Here is a 6248-nt window from a genome sequence, read left to right on the forward strand (position 1 = left end):
GCAATTCTGCCAACCCCAGGTCACTTACTTAGGCCACCTTCTGTCCAAAGACGGAAGGAAACGTACTCCCGACCGGATCCAAACCATTCTTGAAACCCCTGTCCCTAAGACCCAGAAACAAGTCCGCTCCCTACTAGGCCTCACCTCCTTCTGTCGGCAGTGGTTGCCAAACTTCAGCCTCATTGTGAAACCGCTGCTTTCTCTACTAGCTAAAGATGTCCCCTTCCCCCTCCCTTGGACCCCTGAATGCCAATCCTCCTTCATAGAACTACGAGATGCCCTGTGTTCAGCCCCTGTCCTAGGTACCCCCGATTACACAAAGCCCTTCTCCCTCTACACTCACGAAAGGGAGGGGTGTGCTTTATCTGTCTTGACCCAGTCCATTGGCCCAAGCAACGACCATGCGCTTACTTCTCTGCCACTCTTGACCCCGTAGCCAGAGCCTTGCCTGCCTGCCTTCGAGCTGTAGCTGCCGCTGCGATCTCTATCCGACAGAGTGAGGGGATCGTGCTCTCGAATTCCCTTACGGTACTAGTACCCCATGCAGTTGACACCCTCCTGAACCAAACTAAGACGCAACACCTGACGAGTGCACGACTGACTGGATACGAACTGACTCTGCTCGCACCCCACATCACCCTGAAAAGATGCACCACACTGAACCCGGCAACTTTGTTGCCCCTATCGGAGAACGATCCAAATGTGCCCCCTGTACATGACTGTGTGACCCTCACGGACGAACAGACTAGAAGTAGGGTTGACCTCAGAGACACGGCTTTCCCTGACCCTGACGGAGAGCTGTGGGTGGACGGCTCTTGCATCAAACTCCCCGATGGCACCACTTCAGCTGCCTATGCAGTCACCACGGCCCATACTGTAGTAGAGACAGCCCGCATCACACAACGATCTGCACAGGCAGCGGAACTGATTGCCCTGACACGAGCATGCATCCTAGCAGCAGGAACCACAGTGAACATTTACACCGACAGCCAGTATGCCTTCGGGGTGGTTCACCATTTTGGGCTCCTTTGGAAGGAAAGGGGATACTTGACCTCGCACGGCACCCCCATCTTACATGGAGATCTAGTCTCCGCCCTCATCGAAGCTGTCCTTCTCCCCAAAAGACTTGCGGTTATCAAATGCCAGGCACACAAGAAAGTGACAGACATTATTGGACAGGGAAATGCATTAGCCGATATCACTGCTCGAACCACAGCTGAAAATAGGACGACGACACGCATGTACGTAACCAGGTCCCAAGCCGAGAAATGGACCAGCGCTAGGGACACTATTAGGGACATTCAAATGGCCAGCACACAACACGAATTGACTGAATGAGCACGGGTGGGACTGAAAGACGATGAAGGCTGCTGGCGGACAAAAGACACGAACAAATGGTTGCTACCTGACTCATACCTGATTCCCATACTGACTATGGCACACTCCCCTGCTCACATAGGATCAGCCCCCATGATTGAACTTGTCTCCAGAGTTTGGTACAACGACAAAATCACAGACTCCGCCAAACGTCTGGTCCAACAATGTTTGATATGCTTGCAACATAACCCCGGGAAAGGAACTGTGGTACCCCGGGGAGGGTTTGGGGTTCCCAATCACCCGTTTGAAGTCCTGCAGATGGACTACATCCAACTAGACAGATGCCAAGGCCTGAAATACGTACTTGTCGTGGTGTGCGCATTCAGCAAATGGGTGTAAGCATACCCAACCCGTGATAACACTGCTATGACCACTGCAAAAGTACTGTTAAAAGAATTTTTCCCTCGCTACGGCCTTTGTCGAATTTTATGGAGCGACAATGGCCCCCACTTCGTAGCCGAAGTTATCCAGCTCATCTTAAAGGGGCTGGGTGTAAAACAGAAGTTCCACGCAGTCTTCCACCCCCAGTCTGCTGGACTTGTTGAGCGACACAATGCCACGCTAAAACTAAAGCTAGCCAAGATAGTGGCTACCACAGGACTGAAATGGCCGGACGCTCTCCCACTAGCATTGCTATCGATGCGTTCCACCCCCACCAAACACCACTTGACACCTTACGAGGTCGTTTTCGGCCGACCCATGAGCGTTTGGTCTGCACCAAAACCGACTTCCATTCATGACGTCCCGGACGTCCTAATGTCTGATTACGTGTACAAATTGACTAAAACTCTGTCTGTCATTCACCAACAGGTGCTGCATGCCATCCCTGATGCTTCCAGGGGTCCCGGACACGACCTGCAACCCGGGGACTTCATCCTGATAAAGAATTTCCAGCGCGCCAAGAGTCTGGAACCCCGGTGGACGGGCCCCTGGCAAGTCCTACTCACCACCCGAACAGCTCTTCGAGTGGAAGGAAAGCGGACCTGGGTGCATGCGCACCATTGCAAGCGGATTCCCCCGACTCTGACGACGACCGAAGACGTGACCACCCAGGAAGAGCTCCTGAACAAAGACCGACCATCGCTGAATTGCTACCCAGACACAGAGACACTTGAACTTGCAAAGATTCCTGACCCCACCGTGCCATCCAAAGAAGGTTATAACCTGCGACGAAAGGAGAGAGTTTCGGCTAAGCAGACCATTGACTAAGTCATAATTCTCAGATCGGTGGCCTAACACTACAAAGGCTGTCAGGAGAGAAAGCCAGACAAGGTTTTTGGTTCTGCCCGCTACCGAGCTCCCTTGAAGATGATGGAATCGCCCGATAAGAAGATGATGGAAGCGTCCGATAAGAAGGTGATGGAAGCAACCGGACATCCGAAAATTCGCTACAGGAACCCAAAGACAGACAGAATCCACAGTTCAAAGACAATTGCACTTTTTATCACGATCCTCTTCTGCCTTCTCCTCATGACCACACTCTGGATTGTGGAAGAAAACGCACCCGCTCATGAGACATTCCTGACCACTGCACAGCCTACCACCATGAAGGAGCATTATTTGATCTCTCTCTCTCCCCAACTCAGAGAAAGGCGAAAGGAGTTTTGGAACAACTCCTTTGTACAGCTGCTGCACCAGCACAATCTTGCCACCAATGCCACCAACTGCTGGATCTGTGGGTTGCTACCCCACGCCACTGGACATTCGATACCCTTCATCCCTTCACCCTTCTCAATTCACGGCTCCTGCCTTGCTTGGCTAATCCTCCTGCAAGAGAGCCATAGAGACAATGCCACCTCCAGCAAAACCATGACGCATTTCTTTCATGAGGTCTGGCGAAACAAAACAAAGACACAATTCTGCCCGCAGACCTCCAACGACTCTATCCACATGGACATCCCTGCCAAAGAACGAATTGAAATGCAGGTGTTCAACAATCCGACCAGACCCTCCTTCTCCTACCTTCGGAAGCGAACAGCCGCCACCCTGACTGTGGCCCTATCTGTCATCAACGTCACAGGCCTTATGTGCATAGAAGGGCTTGGGACACAGCTGGTGGGCCGCAGTGCTTGCCGCTTCACCAGAACTTTGGACTCTGCCGATCCACCTTCCTTTGTATCCTCTCCAAACATGTACTTCGTTTGCGGCACAAAAGCCTACACTTGGCTCCCCAAAGGCTGGGGGGGCACTTGTTTTATCTCCTTCATCCTTCCTCCGACCTATGTGGCTCCAACGAATCATCATCGACAAAAACGAGCCAAGGACATTGAACAAGCCGACTCTACAGGAGCATAGTTCCTCGACGCAATGAAGGGACTTGTTCCACTCTGGGGCCCGATGGCAAACAGCCGTGCCATCCGACATTTGACTCAGGCAGTCGAGACAACAATGAACATCACAGCTGGTATCCTTGCAAACAACACAGCCGAGCTTCAAGCGGTCCGCCTGGTGGCTCTCCAGAACCGCCTTGTTCTAGATGTGGTTCTAGCGGATCGTGGTGGAGCATGCCGCATTATTGGGTCCAGCTGCTGTACATATATACTGGACAATTCACCCTCAGTGTACAAGGCCATCGAACATCTCCACAGACTCTCCTCAGAAGTTCACCAGGAGCAGGAAGAATGGTCGCTTGGTGGATGGTTTTGGAATACTGTTAAGAACTGGGGCTGGAGACTGTTTACCATTATCCTGATTCCTGTGGTTGTGATATGTGGGTTCTGCTTAGGAATTCAATGCCTGCCGCCTCTGTGTTCATTATGTGCGAATTGTATCTGCCCTAAGACTGTGGACTTTGGAAAGGAACGTATGGGAGCACTATATGATGTCGAGATTAGGAATTTAATGCGGATAGACCTTGAGTAGGCAAGCTGGCTAGATATGTTGAAAAGGGAGGACTGTTAAAACCTAGACTGCAGTGTCAACATTATCGGCGCCATCTTGCCCCCTTTTCGAGCCCATTCGTGCGCGTAAGCGGCAGCCATTTTAAATGCCATGGCCTCTCTGCCCATCGCCAACAGCCAGCGCGTCTCTCTCTCTCTCTCACTCCTGACCTCGCAAGCATCCCCCGCGCGCTGACAGCCCCCGCTCTCACATGCCTTGGGCCATAAACCCCTCTTCAGCACAGCTCTGCCTCGGAACCCCATCCTGTTCCCAGCTCAACACCTCCCTCCATTCCTTTCATGATCCCGGGTCCTTTGATAAAACCCCCCCTTTCCTCTGTGCCCGTTTGTCTTACTCGTTCCCAGGCCGCCACCTGGCCCTGCGGATGCCGTTTATTGCCCCCCCCCCATACAGTAGGAAGCTTCTCCCATCAAAGGATCCACGAGTTGATCAAAGCCCCCACCCCATGAGATCCGATGAACCACATACATTCCGTGAATCGGCGGAATGTCCAGCTGCGCGACAATCATCACCTGTTGTGACCGGGGTGGGGACTTCAACTGTAAATGTGTGTGGGAACGGGCCTGAAGCAGGGATTCCGAGGATGTCCTTTCATACTTCAAAGCATTTGCAAGAATGTGCCACATGCAATAAACTGTAATAAAGATCGTAAACCTGTGTATAAGAGGCCAGGCCTCAGAGATGCGGTTAGAGCACCTCGAGAAGATACCCTGTTGTCTGATTTGAAGTGTTCTGCTCCGTCGGAATAAAACTTCTGTTTCCTGCCTTCCAGTCTCCAGCGCCTGCCTCTTTGTTTGGTAATTTGAGTGGTAATAGAGGCGGTTAACGCCGGGCAACTCTGAAAAAGGTCATCGGCCCTACCTTTTTCCACACCATATGCCGCACATACATGCCCTGAGGGCATGTATGTGCGCCACATGTGACACATGCATATTTCAGGGGTGCATCAGGGTGGCCTTTTGCCCCCCTTGCACCTTTGAAATTGCATGTGCAATTTGCGAGTATTTATTGGGTACTCGCAAATTGCTCATGCAATTCCCATTAATTTCTATGGGCCTCTAGGCCCATAGAAATGAATGGGAAGCCATTCCTAATTTGCGACTCGCAATTTGCGAGTCGCAAACAAGAACTGTGTAGGACTCGCCAAAAAATTGCTGAAACGTACGTACATTGCATTTTGCGAGTCTATAATAGCGAATCGGTAAAATTTGCTATTATAGACTCGCAAAATCCAATTTTGATACATCTGATCCAAGGAGCAAGGGGGCCCACACTCTCAATACGGAGCCTGTTGAAACAAGGTACAAAATTGAGTCAGAAATGAAGACATAGGCTTTCATTACAACCTGGGTGCAAACATGGTGTGGTAATCATGATCCTAAATCTGCAATTTCAAAAAAGACATTTCTGCAAACAGAAGCAATATAAATATATAACACTGTATTTAATCAGCGAGAAGTTAAATGCATTGAATAGTGTGCTAGTCTACTGTGGGTGGTAGCATACAACAATGTCTCACCGGGTAACATTTGCGCAATTAATTTGAGCAAATATAACTAAATTATAAGGAAAACAACAATAGCACCAAAGATTGATTCATGCGCTTATTTTGGTTTTCAGAGATGAGCAACAAGACCTAAGAAACATCATCACTGTTACTTAAACACTGTGCATTAAGTACATAGTCAACACGTAGTGCTCGTGGAGTAACAGTAAGTGGCCCATGTGAAACGAATATGTGATCCCATTCCGCATACAAAAATCCCGCATACCATCACTCCGCATTTTTTAGGACGCAAATACCATCACTCCGCAAGCCATAATTCCTCAAATTTTGATACCGCATATGACTTCACTCCGCATGCAATTACTTCACAAATGCATGTGTGGTGAAGTCATAGCTTTGTAAAGTACTTTATTTTTAAAAATATATATATATATCATTATATATATATATATATATATATATA

The 6248-nt window shown here is 49.7% G+C and overlaps 1 pseudogene; it reads left to right on the forward strand.

The window, feature by feature from the left end:
- Window positions 1–2685: 2685 nt before the first annotated feature.
- On the forward strand, window positions 2686–4239 carry LOC147698440 (syncytin-2-like; annotated as a pseudogene).
- Window positions 4240–6248: the final 2009 nt, after the last annotated feature.

The sequence above is a fragment of the Lissotriton vulgaris genome, chromosome 8, assembly GCF_964263255.1.
Source record: "Lissotriton vulgaris chromosome 8, aLisVul1.2, whole genome shotgun sequence".
In the NCBI taxonomy this organism is placed as follows: Eukaryota; Metazoa; Chordata; class Amphibia; order Caudata; family Salamandridae; genus Lissotriton; species Lissotriton vulgaris.